Raw genomic sequence first — 17,450 nt, 5'->3', positions numbered from 1 at the left:
AACAATCAGGCTTTCGCCCCCATCACTCTACAGAAACTGCACTGATTGAGTTAACAGACTCTATAAAGCTGCTGCAGGATCAGAAGAAGAATGCCGTCCTCATTCTTTTAGACCTCACGGCGGCATTTGACACCATCTCGCACTCCATTCTGATTAGCAGACTAAAAGATATTGGTATCTCAGAGGTGGCTCTAGCTTGGATAACGTCCTTTCTAACGGATAGATCGCAAACGATCGCCCTAGGTCCTTTCCTCTCCATAGAGAAGAGGGTCTCATCTGGAGTCCCTCAGGGCTCCATCTTGAGCCCTCTCCTCTTCAACATTTACCTAATTCCACTCATTTCTCTGATTGAGTCATTCGGCATACTCGTAACATCGTATGCCGATGATACGCAACTCATTGTGCCCCTAGAGGAACACTCGACTGAGGCGGAGCTGAACCTCAAATGCTGTCTGAAAGCTGTTTTTCATTGGATGGATCTAAACCATCTAAAATGTAATTCCAGCAAGACCGAGATCCTCCCTATGGGAAAAAATGTCAATTTTTGTCCTAGCCTATGGTGGCCTGAAGACTCAGCTGTTCCCCCCCAGACTGTAACAACTGCAAGGAACCTTGGAGTCCTGTTTGATACTGATCTGTCTTTCGACCAACACGTGAGGACTGTGGCCGGCCGTTGTTTCGGAATCATCAAATCTCGAAAAACGTTTTTTGACTTTTTACCAATAGACTCTAGCAAAACCGTCGCAGTGGCCCTAGTTCTTGCTCGCTTGGACTACTGCAACGGTCTTCTGGCTGGCGCCAAGAAAGCTACACTTAAAAAACTCCAAAGTGTACTTCACTCTGCAGCCAGATTAGTCGTGAAGTTACACAGAAAATCTTCAATATGCGCTGCTTTAAAATCTTTACATTGGCTCCCACTGCACAAAAGAATATTTTTCAAGATTCTTATGGTAGCATTTCGGGCATTTAATCACTCCGGCCCAAAATATCTTATCAAGCGTTTCCCTCACTACAACCCTAGCAGATCCCTGCGTTCCTCTAAGGACAATCTAATCCTTCCTACTAGGTTCTCTTTGAAAACCAAAGGTGGCAAAACCTTAAATCATCTTGCCACTAAAGCTTGGAACAGCATGCCCAAATTCCTGAGGTCCTTAACCCAAGAAAAACACTTCAGGAAAGCACTAAAAACTTGGATTTTTAATCTTCCCGACGACTACACCATGGCAGCCATCTAACTTTTCTACCTTTAGGAAGTTACCTGATCTTCTACCTGGAAATCAGCGCCAAGATGCTCCTTCCGGAGCGACCGTTGCGCTCTACAAATACCCCCACAAATTACAAATTACAAATTACTTTAAACAGATGTTAGTAGACACCAGGTAGGAAAACCGAACCTCCAATGCAATGAACTAATCAACCATATCCCGGGATGGCAGCAAAATTTCAACATAGTCAAATTCATTGCAGAGTACTTCACAATGAGTAGCCCTCACTATATTTGAGTGAATCATTGACAGACTTTTGCGAACATTCCGAATCCAATGGGTCACGTTATTGATCAGTGGATTTGTACTTATTCCTGTTCCTCGAGGCAGTCTGGGAACCATTATGCATATAAACACACCAAACTGGAGCCATTGCCACAGACCTATGGGGCTTTAGAAGAAGCTTTGTTGAATAAAATCAGGGAGCTGAAGCATTGCTTGGTGGTAAGCTCATTGGTGGAAACTGACTGGACATCGTAACTAGGTGGACCAAAACAATTGTGTGTGCCTGTTCCTCTTAACGGATGGATAGGATCTTTCACAGTAAGTAAGGAGAGCAGTTCCAAACCGTCCCTGGTGTTGGAAACTCCTCTTTGCAATGAAGCAGTTGTTGGTACTGAACTCAAATAGCCTCAATGGCTACTTCCCTCAAGAGTTAAAAGACATTGATTAGCTGTAGAAACTGGGCTTTCATAATTCAGGGAAGTTTTATGTTGAGAGTTTAACAGAGTCAATTGCTCTAGGAGAGGAATATATGCTGAGAAATAGGTTGTTAGTAGCTGGACTTGCAGCCTAAGCTCCGTGAACTCGTTCTTGAGATCTCTCATGACCTGGAGCATGTGCCAATTTGTAAAAGCGTGCTGCATAGTACTATTAAGTGTAGGGAGTGGGGGACATATCGTGTATCGGAATCACAGGGAATGACAGGTTATTTCACAGGCAAAACAGAAAAACAATTTTCACAGGCCACTCTAACTTCTTAGCAAGCCAACACAGAAGCAGATGCACAAGTTGTCTCGATTTGAAGGGGCTCCATCGAAATACACCCATTTAATACTATGAAAGGGTACACTCTGTATTTATAGTTAGGGTACTAGAGATAGGAAGTCCTCTGATTTTCTATCATAAGTAACTTTGCACCCATTTTCCAAATCTCCACTAAACCTTTCTTCCTTTAATAGTGATGGATGATGTAAAGTTTCACAGTGATTGGTCAAGAACAACAAAGATAGTGGTCCCAAAGCATGTTTTCCGCTAAAGCATTTTCCATTGACTTCTTTATCTTGTGTAGCATGTAAATGGCTAAATGGATTTACATACAATTTAGAATGATTAGAAATTATGCTGTGCAGATGATGCTTTTGGATACTACAGGTAAGTAGGGTAAGTATATTTAAAGATATAAGGCATTTAAATTAATGATATCTGTGGCTGCAGTATTTTCACTGCATTTCATGGTATTTCGAGGGAGTACTGCTGTATGTAGGGATGACAAGTCATTATGTGATTGGGTACTGACTGCCTTTATAAAAGTTAAAGGCAGCCATATTTTTTTAGGTACACTTTGCCTGTGTTCTGCTTTTCGCGCTTAGATTTAGGTCTGTATTCAGTTTGATATTTGTCCCCTACCTATGCCTACTTTATACAAGTGGTAATAGGTAGGGAAAAATATTTATACATTTCTCTATCTTGTTCTAAAAAACTGTACAGAGTACTGCAGTATTGCCTCTGGTGTACTGCATGCCAATAATAAACAAAAAAATTAAATAAAGATGTTGAAAAATTAAAAATACTCTGTAGTATCCTATATTTTACAAATATAGTGTACTACAGTTTATTTTCCAATATTAACATATTTAAATCTTCAGTAAAAAGTCTACAGAGTAGGGAAGTAATACTTATGAACTACTGTGCTACTTTGTGATGGGGGTCAGGGACAGACGGGACACGGGTACGTTGTAAACGTGGCTTTATTGAAATGTATCTCTTTTTTAAACGACTTGTCAGTCTTTCCCTTGGCCACACTGCTGGATCCGTGGTTCCTCTGGGGTTGGGGTCTTCTATCCCGCCTTTGATCTCGGTCCTCGCGTTTCTTGGGACGACGGGAGGTAGGTGATACGGTTCTCCCCGGGAAGGTCAAGGCCCCAAAAGACAAGGAAACAAACAAGGAAAGTGTCAGGGAACCTTTCTTTACAAGTTCTACCTGAGACCGGGACCGGGAAGTGAGGAGACACCCTAAGGCGTGCACCCGTGAACAACCTGACAAACTCTACTCTTCGTGCAATCGTGTATTCCAACGGGGGGGACAGGGGATTATATACAAAGCACTAGGTACTGGTTTTAAGTAGTCGGCTTCTCCCCTCTCGCTATCCAGCCCACTACGCGGTCCCGTACCTGTCCTTGCCACGCTCTTCCCCTGGGAACGTGGCGGGGCACTTCGCGGGATCCTGGGCCTCCTGGCCGACTGCCGATCGTCTCTCCGCTTCCTCCGTGTATTCCTCTCTCTCGCTCCTTGACGCACGCTCTTCTCCTCCTCTCGATACTCCTCCGATGCTCCACTCTTCATCTCCGCTCCTCCAGGAAACGCCGTCCGTCCACTGTCGGGTCTCTCCTCCTTTTGACGTTCCCGGTGCCGCGACGTCACTCAGGGGTGTGTCCGCTGACACGTCATGGTTCCAATTAAAGGGCTCCACTCCTTCCCGCAGCCGTCCTGTACTCTTAGGAGATGGAAGCCACTCGTTCTGCTGTGGGGGGACAAGAGGGGGTGAGAACGGTACGTGGGTCCACCATTCTTTAATGTCGTTCCGTCCTGCGTGTCCCGCTCCATCACACTCCTCCCCCCCCTGGCTGCTCCCGATCGGGGAGAGGAAAGGACCGCGACAGGAAGTCCGCATTACTATTCTCACTCCCTTTTCTGTGCTGCACCTCAAAGGCGAAAGGTTGTAAGGATAAAAACCATCTAAGAACCTGGGGATTCTGACTTTTGTGTTTGTACATCCACTTCAGGGGGGCGTGATCCGTGTACAAAATAAAGGGCTTGCCTTCTAGGTTGTACCTAAGCTTTTCAACTGCCCACTTAATTGCCAGGCACTCCCGCTCTATGGTAGGATATTTGACTTCCCTAGGAAACAACTTCCGACTCACGTACAGAATAGGATGTTCTAGCCCGTCCAACCCCACCTGGGACAATACCGCCCCTATCCCTGTTTCTGAGGCATCTGTGGCGACCATGAAGGGTTTACCAAAATCGGGAGAGACTAGTACTGGATGGGTGGTGATCACTGTTTTCAGGTTCCGAAATGCCTGTATTGCCTCCTCGGAGGGGGAGCTTAACCTGCTGGTAGAGCTCTCTTTTCTGAGGAGATCTTTTAAGGGGGTGGCTACCTCCGCAAACTGAGGAATAAACCTCCGGTAATAACCGATGAGCCCCAAAAACCCCCTAAGCTGACGTTTGGTAGTAGGGAAAGGGGTCTCGGCTATGGCTTTGATTTTCTCTGTCTGGGGTGCGATGACCCCATCTCCCAGTACGTACCCCAGGTATTTAACCCTATAAAAGGCGGCTTTTGATTTTTTTGCATTAATATGCAGGCCTGCTTGCCTGAGGGCATTGAGGATGATTGTCAGATGTTTTAGATGATCAGCCCAGGTTGGGCTGTACACTACAATGTCATCTAGGTAAGCTGAGCTAAAAGAGGAATATGACTGTAGTATGGTGTTCATCAGACGTTGAAAGGTAGCCGGAGCCCCGTGTACCTTGAAGGGTAGGTCGGTGAACTCGAACAGCCCTTGGTCTGTGGAGAAGGCAGTTTTCTTACGGTCAACATCTCTTAAGGGTACTTGCCAGTAGCCTTTCGTTAGGTCGAAGGTAGTGATGTAACTGGCATCTCCTATGTTCTCTATAAGTTCATCAACCCTTGGTATCGGGTATGCATCAAAGGTGGAAATCTCGTTCAAGGCTCGGAAGTCCATGCAGAAGCGCGTCGACCCATCCGGCTTCGGTATCATCACAATGGGGGACATCCATTCACTCGTGGACGGTTGGATCACTCCTAGTTGTAACATCTCTCCAACTTCTCGGTGTATCGCCTCTCTCCTGGCTGCCGGTATCCGGAAGGATTTTTGTCGGATGATCTTTCCGGGCACCGTCTGGATTCCATGTTCCACTGGATGGGTCCGGCCTGGTAGGTCTGAGAACATCTGGGAGAAGGGTATCAGGATCTCATTCAGTTCCTGTCTCTGGGTTTCCGTGAGCTCCGGGTTAACAACTAGTTCTCCTATCGTGGACGTAGTGTGGCCACCGCTGGGAATCAAAAAGTGGGCCGCTTTAGGCAAGGGACCAAGCCATTTTTTAAGCAAATTGATATGATAGCTTTGTACCTTTGCCGGAGACATCTGCAGTTTATAGGTCGTCTCCCCTATCGTTTCCCGCACTTGATATGGGCCTTGCCACTCACTCCTAAATTTGCTAGTGGAGGAGGGAAGAAGGACTAACGCCCAGTCCCCTGGCTGTAGTCTTCTTACTTTCGTTCCTTTGTCGTAGTGTTTTTTCTGTTTCGCTTGACTTCTTTCCAAATTCGAATAGGCGAGATCCCTTAACTTGCCGATTTTAGACTTTAATTGTGTGGTGTACTCTAATAATGCGCAGTGGTCCTGTCTGTCTTCCGTTTCCCATGCGTCTTTAGTCATCTCGAGCAGAGACCTTGGTTGTCTCCCGTATAATACCTCAAAGGCCGAGCAACCCAAGCTGCTCTGGACTTGCGAACGGAGCACATATAACGCCAAGGGAAGCAGTCGGTCCCACTCTCTTCCTTCGACTGTCAGCATTTTTTTAACGTGCTTTTTAGGGTGCGATTGTACCTTTCGACGAGTCCGTCCATTTGGGGATGGTATACTGACGTACGCAGTTGATTGATGTCTAAGGTGCGACGTAAAAGGAGTACCTTGGTCGGTTACCACCTCCTTGGGGAATCCGACTCGTGAAAACAGTTCGATTAGCTTTTCTGCTAGGTTTTTGGTGGTAGGGGTCTGGAGCGGGAATGCTTCTACAAAACGGGTGGCATAATCTACTATCACTAGGGCGTGTATGTGTCCTTTGCGTGTACGGGGTAGGGCCCTATAAGGTCCATTCCTATTCTTTCAAACGGTACCCCTACAATAGGCATCGGTTGTAAGGGGGCAGGAGGGGGTCTGTAGGCGTTTTTCTTTTGGCACGTCTCACAGGTTTGGCAAGGTCAAGGCCCCAAAAGACAAGGAAACAAACAAGGAAAGTGTCAGGGAACCTTTTGTTACAAGTTCTACCTGAGACCGGGACCGGGAAGTGAGAAGACACCCTAATGCGTGCACCCGTGAACAACCTGACAAACTCTACTCTTCGTGCAATCGTGTATTCCAACAGGGGGGGGAACAGGGGATTATATACAAAGCACTAGGTACTGGTTTTAAATAGTCGGCTTCTCCCCTCTCGCTATCCAGCCCACTACGCGGTCCCGTACCTTTCCTAGCCACGCTCCTCCCCTGGGAACGTGGCGGGGCGCTTCGCGGGATCCTGGGCCTCCTAGCCGACTGCCGATCGTCTCTCCACTTCCTCCGCCGTATTCCTCGCTCTCGCTCCTTGACGCACGCTCTTCTCCTCCTCTCGATACTCCTCCGATGCTCCACTCTTCACCTCCGCTCCTCCAGGAAACGCCGTCCGTCCACTGTCGGGTCTCTCCTCCTTTTGACGTTCCCGGTGCCGCGACGTCAGTCAGGGGTGTGTCCGCTGACACGTCATGGTTCCAATTAAAGGGCTCCACTCCTTCCCGCAGCCGTCCCGTACTCTTAGGAGATGGAAGCCACTCGTTCTGCTGTGGGGGGACAAGAGGGGGTGAGAACGGTACGTGAGTCCACCATTCTTTAATGTCTTTCCGTCCTGCGTGTCCCGCTCCGTCACATACTTCTAATTGTTTTTTTTTTTTAATGTGCAGGTCCAGCTAAACTGCTGAAAAAATATATAGAAAATTACAAATACATTTCTCTAGGTAGATAACAGCAAGAACACATACTACTTACTGAGGTCTAAGACCCTAACCCAGAAAACTGTGAAATGCAGAATGCAGACAAAGTGTGTTAAAACGACATGGCTGCCTTTTATCTTTGTTAAGCACAGCCATTAGTCAATCCCATACTGCCTTATCATGCACATCTACCACAGTATACCATGAACAGAATATGTAAATACATATTTTAAAAATTCTAACTTTTAAACTACTCACACTATTCATATTTGCTACCAAAGGTCACTATTTACAATAAATAATGGACTTTTCTGCTACATTACATCTACATCGGTTAGCATATTTGCACGCTACATCAGTTTCATTAATTGTAACTCTCCTCTCTACCATGCACTGTGTTTTTACAAAAGAATTGATTTGCGATGTTATAACTGTTCTTGTAAATACTAATTTTTTATTTGTTATAAGTGAACGAATATAAAGCATTCATGGAGAAGGTGTGAGTTACAGTTAGTGTAGTGTGGCTACCGAGTTGAAAACAATGTGTATGGAGGTACGTGAGTTATACTAATTTGAAGGTGTTGAGTAATTAATAAATTAAAGGTATAAGTAAACATTTTGAAATTTACATTTATGTGTACTTTAACTTTTGTTTGTAACTAGAGACTTAGGGCACCATTAGGATGGCGGGCAGACATCCTATCATAGATTGGGACTGCCCGCCATTCGTGTGGGGGTCCCGTTGGTGACATTAGGATGCACCCGCCACACTGGCGGACGCATCCTGCATACTTGACATTGCGGCAGACGGTGCTCTCAGCACTGCCCGCTGCAATGCCAAGAAGGCATGTTGTGGTCTTCCATGCACAATGTGGCAGGCAACACGCGGTGCCTGCCATGTTGTGCATGGAACAGCAAGGGGGCACCATAGGTACCCCCCATGTGCACCCCCCACCACCCAGAATCCCTGGGGGTCCGCTACGGGCCCCCAATGGCAAGGACCGCCTGCCTTTCCGTGGCGGCGTTGCTGCCACGGAAAGGCATGTCCCCGCACATATGCTAATATGGATGGCGGTGTCGCTCAGACACCACCACCATGTTAACAGCTTCTCCACCCGGTAGGCAATCGGGCGGAAAGACCGTCCGCCGGGGTCCCCCCGCCATGGTAATGTGGCAGGGGGATATTGCTATGTGGGCGGTGGTTTTCGGCAATCCGCCCGCTATCCTAATGACCCTCTTAATGTGGTTATATATATTTAAAGGTGGTGCGTAAATTACAAATGAAACGTATAACTATTACTGAAAAATTACCAATGTGTGTATTTTACATTTAGGTTGCAAAAAAAGAATAAAGAAAGTTTTCCTAGCTATAACAAAGTTTAACATTGTTTTGTTCATTGAATTTGAATTCTTTTTTATTAAAAACAAGTTAAAGCATAGAGTTTACTGTTCTCGAGTAGAGTGTTATTAAGTGGAGAGTGATACAGTATAGTGGAGGAGAGTGTCATTAAGTGTACTGTCATAGAGTGGAGTGGATTAAAGTGGGATGTAGTACAGTTGAGTTGTTTACAGTGGAATGGGATGGAGTGGAGTGGTGCAGAGTGGTGTACAGTGGAGTGGCATAGCCTGGAGTGTTGCACATTGCAATGCAGTACAGTGGAGTGGTGTATAGTGGTGTGGCATAGAGTGGAATTGCATAGAGTGGAGAGTTGTAGAGCATAGTGGGGTAGAGTGGCACAGAAATAGCCTTCTTAGATCCGTTGCTGTATGTGGAAGATAATCAGCTCCGCACAAGGTTTTTTAGAAGACCCACAGCTGATAATTCAACATTACATGCAGCAAGTCAACAGTCATGTAGCCTGGTGAACAGCATTCCATATGAAGAACTATTGTATCTTGAACATGACTGCTCAACACTGCAGAGCATGAACAGGCAGAAGAAGGGGCTATCAATAGATTTGCAAAGAGAGGATACTCCATGAACGTTCTAAGGGAAGCAGCTGAAAGGTTCAGGCAGTGGACAGACATAAATTACTGATCCCCAAATCTGAAGAGAAAGAAGGTGAATCAGTAACTAGATTAATTTTGAATTTTTCAGCAGGTTCAAATGGGATTAGCAATGTAATGGAAAAACATTGGGGTATCTTACAGACAGACCCCATTATTGGTTCCACATGGTCCGTTACACTGAGCATTACTCATAGAAAAAGCACCTCATTGAAAGACCTATTAGTGCACAGCCACTACACTGAGAAAACTGTAGAAAAATCTAAGATGGTTGGTTCCTTTCCTTGCACAAGATGCAAAGCATGTAGGACCAGTAAGTAGATCAAGGAGTATGAAGTTCCGGTTGCCAAAAACTGAAACAGATAATTAAGCTCCGAAATTGCAACTCTAGCTTTGCAGTCTACTGTCTAATATTCCCATGTGTTAAAAGATATGAAGGCAGCATAGCGCACCAAGCGAAGAAGAGGGTATTAGGACATACCCAGGCAATAACCAACGAGGATGAGTCATTCCCAGTGGCGAGACATTTCGCTGCAGAGCATAAGAGTGACCGGTCCTAGGAGGCTTGTTTGCGGTCCAGGGAGAACCTGGCCTGGCATTTCGGGCTGGACTTTTCCCATAGGGAACAGAGTCAAAACTGATTTTAATATGGCTTGGTTCCAACTGGAATGGCATCAGGAGCAAAAAGCAATAGATTTAGGTCCAGAGCTCTGTACTTGGGTGAATGTTTGATATTGATCAGCATTCTGTCCATCAATTGTTCTTTTTGCATTTGTCACCCCTGAGTGGGACGGGTCTGCCCATTTATTGGGCCCCAGGCTTTCCATGCCACTGCAGTGAAGGTAGCCTGGCTGATGAGGGGTGAAACCCCTAAACCAGCCCTAGGATGCTTGTTTCTTGTGCAGGGAGAACCTGGCTTGGCAGTTCGGGCTGGACTGTTTCCATGGGGAACAAGGTCAAAACTGATTTGCATATGGCTAGGTTTAAACTGGAATGGCATGGAGAGCAAACAAACAATGGATTTAGGTCCAGATATCTGTACTGTGATGAATGTTTGACATTGATTAGCATTCTGTCCATTAATTGTTCTTTTTGCATTTGTCAGCCCTGCTGGAATGGGTGTGCCCAGATGTGGGTCTCGTGATCTCCATGCCACTGGAGTCAAGTTAGCTTGGCGATGAGGGGTGAAACCCCAAAACCGGTCCTAGGATGCTTGTTTCTGGTCCAGGGAGAACCTGGCTTCGCAGTTCGGGCTGGACTGTTTCCATGGGGAACAGGGTCACGACTAATTTGCATATTGTTGGGTTTAAATTGCAATGGCATGGGAAGCACTGTAATGGGGTGAAAGTTTGAAATTGATCAGCATTCAGCCCATCAATTGTTTTTTTTACATAAGAGTGACAGCAGCCTCTTGCACTTTTCTATGTCAAACAGGTACTAGCAAAGGAGAGAGGAGGAGACAGAGGCAGTGCTGCCAGACAGCTCGAATTCAGATGTATTATTGAAATGAGAACTAGAGCCCCGTGGGGACTGATTAGTGATGAAGAGCTGTGGACAGACATAGGCTGAGGGGTTTGTTTTATAGGCATGATCAATCTTTCCGTACTTTCTTGAGGCTTTTAGCAGTAGGAATCTTTAATGCACCAGTTTGCACGAAGCACGAGGTTACTTTATTAATAGGCACATACACTTTTGATGGCAGTCTTTATGGATATTTTATGCTCATTGAGGGCGTAATTCAGGCTAAGGGTGCTATAAGCACTTAGTCACTTTATTTTAGGGGACTGGCACTTTTGATGGTAGCTTTTGAAGGTATCTGAAGCACATTTAGGGCCTAATAAATGCTCAAGGTTATTAAGATCTTTAATATCGACACGGCGTCTAAAGGACAATTATGACATAGCAGCAATTTTTCTGTGGACTGGCCATCATGGTTTCGACTGATTGTATTTCTGATTATCATGTAAAATGTAGCAATATATTGATCATTATTGTGGGATAAAATACAAGCAATTGTTTTAACTGGGCAAGTGCAGTTATAAGATAGAGTAACATGTGTTTAAAAAAGTAATTGATTTCAGCCGGCATTTGTAATTTGGTTTTTAGAATAAAAACTTTTAAATGTGATATTTTTGAAATAATTATAGAAATTAATATCTGTATGTATTAGATCAACCTTTTTTGTCTAGTTAATACAAGATCCGGTTATCAGAACACTCGATACAAGATAATCTGAGGCACAATATAGTTAGTCTGTGAATGCAGTCTAAGATGGCTTCCCCAGTGTTTTGCACATTGTTCTGAGATGTTTTCAAAGCCCATCATTAGTTTCCATAGCACTTTAGCCATCCAATAGTGGTGTTGTTGTACATAATTAAAAAAATGGTGAAAGAATGCTGTCATTGACTAAGGCCAGGAGGCTGAAATGCACCTGTCAGTTTGTCTTTCGTGAGCTGAATAAAATCAAGTTGTTAATAAACACTCCGGAGTGTGCGCTGTTCCATTGGGGAGGTAAACTAATCGAATGTGAGATCAGCCTCCTGAGTCACAACAACGCTCACGCTTGAGAGCAGCAGCCTCAAGGTGAAAACGATTAAACAACTATATATATACAGGTTTCTGCCATTATAGTTAGTTCAGCTAACTTTAACTCGCGCCCCCGCAATGCTGATGAAGGTCATATATTACATCATTCATGACATGGTCAGTGACATCACTGATGACATCTCAAATGACATCACTGATGACATCATCCAGTGACTATGTGTTTCTATAAAGTTTAAGTATGTTTTATATATATGCCAAGGTGTATTGAAGAATGAGTGGGTGTATAAGTATATGGATGGATGATTTAGTAGGTGTGTGACTGACTGTATAAGTGAGTGATTAAATGTGTCTTACTGAATGCATGGGTAAGTGACTGATACAGGCATTCACACAGTTTAGTTTGTCAGTTGGTGTGTAAACGGTTGAATGGGTTGGTGAGTAGCTAAATGAGGATCTATATGGGTTATTGATTGGTTGTCTGAGTATCTGTATGGGTGCCTGAGTGTCTGTGTGGGTGGGTGGGGGTGTGTGACTGTGTATAGATGTGTGAGTGGATGATTCACTGGGTGTATGGGTTCAATAGTGCATCTGTGAAGGGATGTATGGGTTGATGAGTGTGTGTATTGGTGTGTTGGTGAGTGAATGGATGCCTCAGTGGTACATGTGTGAGTAACTGAATATGTGAAAGGCAGTATATGTGCGTGTTGGAGTGTATAAATGAGTATATGTGAGAGTGAATTATTGTGAGAATGGCTGTATGGATCAGTGTGTGCTTGTATTAGTTATCATATAAAAGTATAAGTATGTGTTAGTATATGTTTGAATAAGTGAGGTGGTGTGTGTATAACTATATAGGTGAGTAAATGGGAGTGTGATTGATTCTTTGCATGACTAACTAGGTGTGTGAGCAACTCTATGAATGAGTCTCTGTATAGATATGTGAGTGCATATGATAATGCCGTATTGATGGTTGACTGCATGTATGAGTGACTGTATGGGTGAATGAGTGGATGTGTGTGTAGGTATAGGAATTAGTCAGTGGGTATAAACTAACTGGTATTGGTGTGTCTATGGTTTCGAAAATGGTAATCTGTATTTTAGAGTGGGTGTATCAAAGTTTATATTAGGGTACGAGGAGGTGCATCCGATTATCATGTGGATGATGTCATCAGTGATGTCATCAGTGATGTCATTTGAGATGTCATCAGTGATGTCACTGACCATGTCATGAATGATGTAATATGTGAGGTCATCAGCAGTGCATTGCGGAGGCGCGAGTTATAGTTAGCTGAATTAACTATAACGGCCGAATTCCTCTGGTTTTGTACGAGTGAAATGTCCAACTAACTATAACGTCCCTGAAACCTGTGTTTTTTTCTTTGAATTTCTAAGGTTTTTTAAATGTCAATTTCTAACTTCAACGTCCCTGAAACCTATGGTTTTAAATGCCAATTTCTAACTATGCCTACAAAGGTAGAACATGTGAAGAAAGAGGAAGAAAAGTGCAGAAAGAAGCAAGACAAATGCAGAAAAAGGCAACAGAAGTCCACAAAGACTAAGAAAAGTGCTGGAAGAAGCAAGAGATGTGCAGAAAGAACCAACAGAGGAGTAGAAAGTCCTCCTGTGCCCCCAATATTTTGCTGATGGGTACTGGTGGTAACTGACTCTGACTAACCAGGCCTAGTTAGTGCCAGTGCCATGCTAAAAGACATTTAGAATACAGTGAAAACACCTACATACACTAGGGAACACTATGCGTTGGGGTACCCCTGTGATTAGCATGACCTCCTCTGTATTTGCCATGAGTTAATGCCTGGATCATTGCATGAGTACATGAGTAGTGACTGGATGATTAGAGTGCTGCAAGGAGAGTGCATGGTGATTTTATAAGTGCTTGGATTTTGGCAGAGTGATTGGATAAGTACATGGTGCTGGCTTGGTGATTGGAGGAGTGCATGGGGAGTGACAGGGCGATGGCTGTACTGAATGGGTACTACCTGGGTAATTGCAGGAGTGAATCAGTACTGTGTAGGTGGTTAGAGGTCTGTATGGGTAGTGCACAGGGGATTGTAGCAGTGCAAGTGTTAGTGCCTGGGTCATTTCATAAGTGCACGGGTAGTGACTGGATGATTAGAGTACAGCAAGGAGAGTGCATGGTAAATTTATAAGTGCTTGGGTTTTGGCAGAGTTATTGGATAAGTACATGGTGCTGGCTTGGTGATTGGAAGACTGCATGGGTAGCGCTCTGGTGATTGTAGCAGTGCATGTGTTAGTGCCTTGGCAATTGCATGAGTACATGGGTAGTAAATGGATGATTAGAGTGCTGCAAGGAGAGTGCTGTTTGGGCTTACATTTCCCCTTTAAGAAGGATGGAGATGGGCCCCTATCGAGAGAGAGTGAGAGCAGCTCCTGGCGGTAGTGAGCTTCAGAAGCTTCAGAGGAGCCTCACCAGTGGTGGCTCCTCCACTAAGGTGAAGGAGCATCCCCCCACTGCTCAAAAGGAAAAACAAAACGTTATCATCATTTTAGCTTTTCTATTGAGTAAGTGGCTCTCGGGGTGGGGTGGGGTGGGGCTGGCCAAAGAAAGGGGAGGAGTGGTTTGCACTCCCTAAGTGTGCATGACTGCTTGGCCAGCCCTCTTGGGCCGGCCAAACAGTCATGCACACTTTGCATCTTCCCCACCAGGCTGTAATGCACAGACTGGTGAGAAACATGCCCAGCCTCTCATTCCCCGTCTGAGTACAGATCCACGGCGCTCAGACCAATCACAATGCTGCATTGCAGCATTGTGATTGGCTATGGAGAGCCCAGGTGCTTTCTGCTGCTACCTGCTGCCAGACTGGAGACAGAAAACGGAGGCTGGAGTAGAGGCAGCGGCTGACTGTTTTCAGGTAAGTCTTTTTTTTTGTCCCGCCTCCCCCTGCCCCACCACCCGTATCCGGTAGCAAACGCTACTGTCCCAGACCTAGGAATAAGTGTGAGTTGTGACCACTAAAACAAGGCACGACGGAGGAGCAGGCAGAGATGTTATAAGGCATGGGCAACATGGGCATTTAACTATGGGTACCACCTGGGAAAGTGAACTTTCTCTCACTATCTCACATCTGTTTATTTCAACTTTTAACAGATTCTTTAATATTGCTTGGCATTGTGGGGCTTTAAGTAGCAGAAAATTAGGAATAAAATGCCAAATTATTTTGAAAAGGGAGCCCTAAAGTAGGTCTTGCCTGGGACCTCAAAATCTTGGAGATAACGTTGGAAGCAGTGAGGTGGCAGCCACAAAATGCCACTTTTGCAGGCTTTCAATGGTAGCTGTAGCCGGCAGGGGAAGCATTCTCATTTGCTTGCCAGCTTCCCGTGTTATACCCGGGAGCTAATGATAAATATTATTACTTTTATTGGAAATAAATATTATTGGGAGTTGTAGTGGTGGTGGAAGTAGCTATAGTATGTTGCTATTTTTCTAGCTTCTATTCTTCCTTTCTTCCGTTGAAAACAGACAGCTACAACCTAAAGTTGTGGCATTACAGGAATTGCAACACCTTTTTGTTCCCCTTTTCCTCAAATTTACGGGTACCCGGATAAGACCCTATTAATCATGTCCCCCCCTGTTTAAAGGGACACCAGGAAGTGAGTCCCCTGGGAACATTATTAAGAGAAGCCCTGTCTCACAGTGGATAGATGTGTGCAGCCGACATGACTCTGTGGCTGAGGTTGGTTGAACAGAACAGGTGGAGTTGGGCGCCTGACGGTGGGAGGTGCAGGTTGGAACACAGAGCACACTGGGGTCAGGGAGGATGGCCCAGCTGCCTGGCCCTCTGCTGTCTACCCACATGGAAACATGGACGGCTCGCCTAGCAGTGCCTTGACAAATGTTACCATCTCCTTCATTTGTTCACAGATGACAGTTGTTCGGATGCCTGGGAGAGCCGGAAACCGCAGCTTGGACAGCTGCGCTGGTGGCATGAGGGGCCCCACCCCAGAGATCAGAGCTATGTGCTATGCTGAAGAGCCGTAAGCTGATAGTGGTGAGAGTGTAGACTAACAGACTGGTCCCTGAAATAATGCCTGTGGGTTAGTTCTGTGTCTTAAGCCTAACTTACAGTTGGTCCTGGTTGCTGAGGCAAGTAGGCCAAAGTTCAATATGAGAAAAGTGAAAATACATGTCCCAGCATGGCTAGTGCTGTTGGCTGGAATACCAAAGCTGTCTAAAAGTTACCCATGAGACATAGGGCCAGCCAGCAGATGTACAATGCAGTTATCTGGGCCATTTCTGACCACCTCCTTCTCCCTCTGCATGCAAGGGTGGACTGGGAGCTGAAGGCTCCCTGAAATGTGTGTCCACATGGGCCCCAAATTGTACCGAGTGACAGCAATGTTTGTGTCCAGTCAACTCGAGGTTGAATTTGGAGGGTACATTATGTATATGTGTAGAAAAAAGAAGCTGCACTTTACCTCAGGGCTGTTTTCGACTAAAACCACCCCACGGTCCTCAGTCTCCCTGGAGTTCCCCCTTTGCCCCATAGGACAAGTCCAGCCCTGCCTGGTGGCATTAGGAAGACCTCAGCAGTGTGTGAGAGTCTGTCGCCATCGCTCCGCCCACCTCATGGAGAGCTGCCATAGGCTGGTTATCTGCCAGAGCTCAGGTCATCAATGCCTGGAACCACAGTGGGAGGGGCTTGGACTGGCGTAAGATGAACCAGGCAGGAAATTGCACCACTAAATTGAAGGAAGGTGTTATATACAGAGGAAACAAGCAAAAGAGTGGCAAAGGGTTGAGTGTTCAAATTGGCAGCCATAGATAAGTGGCCATTCAGGAAAAAGTAAACATTGACCCTAAACAGGCGGAGAATGAAGAATGTGATTTAAAGCAGTCCTGTTGGAACAAGGACCCACCAAGAAGGGGAACCCCCTAATAAAAGACACAGAATTGGTCATCGGTGTTAAAACACACATTTCACCTTCAAATCACCTTTCCCTGTTAACTGTGTGGAGCACTACGCACAGCTGATCTGGCCTGGACCCCAAAACAACGGGATGCTTTGACTTAGTGTGCCAATCTTTGTTGTTGTTGTGTGTTCTTTCCATGTCTGCAACAGAAGGTTTTACTCCGGAACTGCATCCTTAAAATTCTGAAGACGACGGTGACACAGAGACCTGGCACTGGCCAGAAAGAGAACGTGCAGTGTAGATTTATTTGCCTGTCGATAGCTGTTTCCAGTGGGACACTTCACGATGTGCGGCTACTGGAACTGGACGTCTGAACACTCTTTCTTTCATGCATTTTATGTTTCGTCATGTTGTCAGCAGAGGAACAATGGACACACATTTTTGAGTGTAGACGCTCTATTATTACACTGGAAAACCACATCTCCAAGCACCAAGAAGTACATGTGTGCGCCGCTGGGAACAGCATGCTGCGCTGCCTGTATTGCCAAAAAGTTTAAACAGGATTTCAAAACAAAGAGGGAATGAGAGAAGATATCCCGATCGCAGCAAGGACACTGGCCTGGCAGCGCGGACTGGCCATGATCTCATCCCTATCCCCCCCTGGGCCAGCCCCAACTCCCCCTAGCGCCATGAAAGAGAAGAGTGGGTCTTACCGCAATGAAGATCATGGTGAAGAAATAAACCATGG

Source organism: Triturus cristatus, chromosome 10 (assembly GCF_964204655.1).
Source record: "Triturus cristatus chromosome 10, aTriCri1.1, whole genome shotgun sequence".
In the NCBI taxonomy this organism is placed as follows: Eukaryota; Metazoa; Chordata; class Amphibia; order Caudata; family Salamandridae; genus Triturus; species Triturus cristatus.
The sequence above is the reverse complement of the archived record's forward strand: the minus strand, read 5'-3'. Positions refer to the sequence as shown.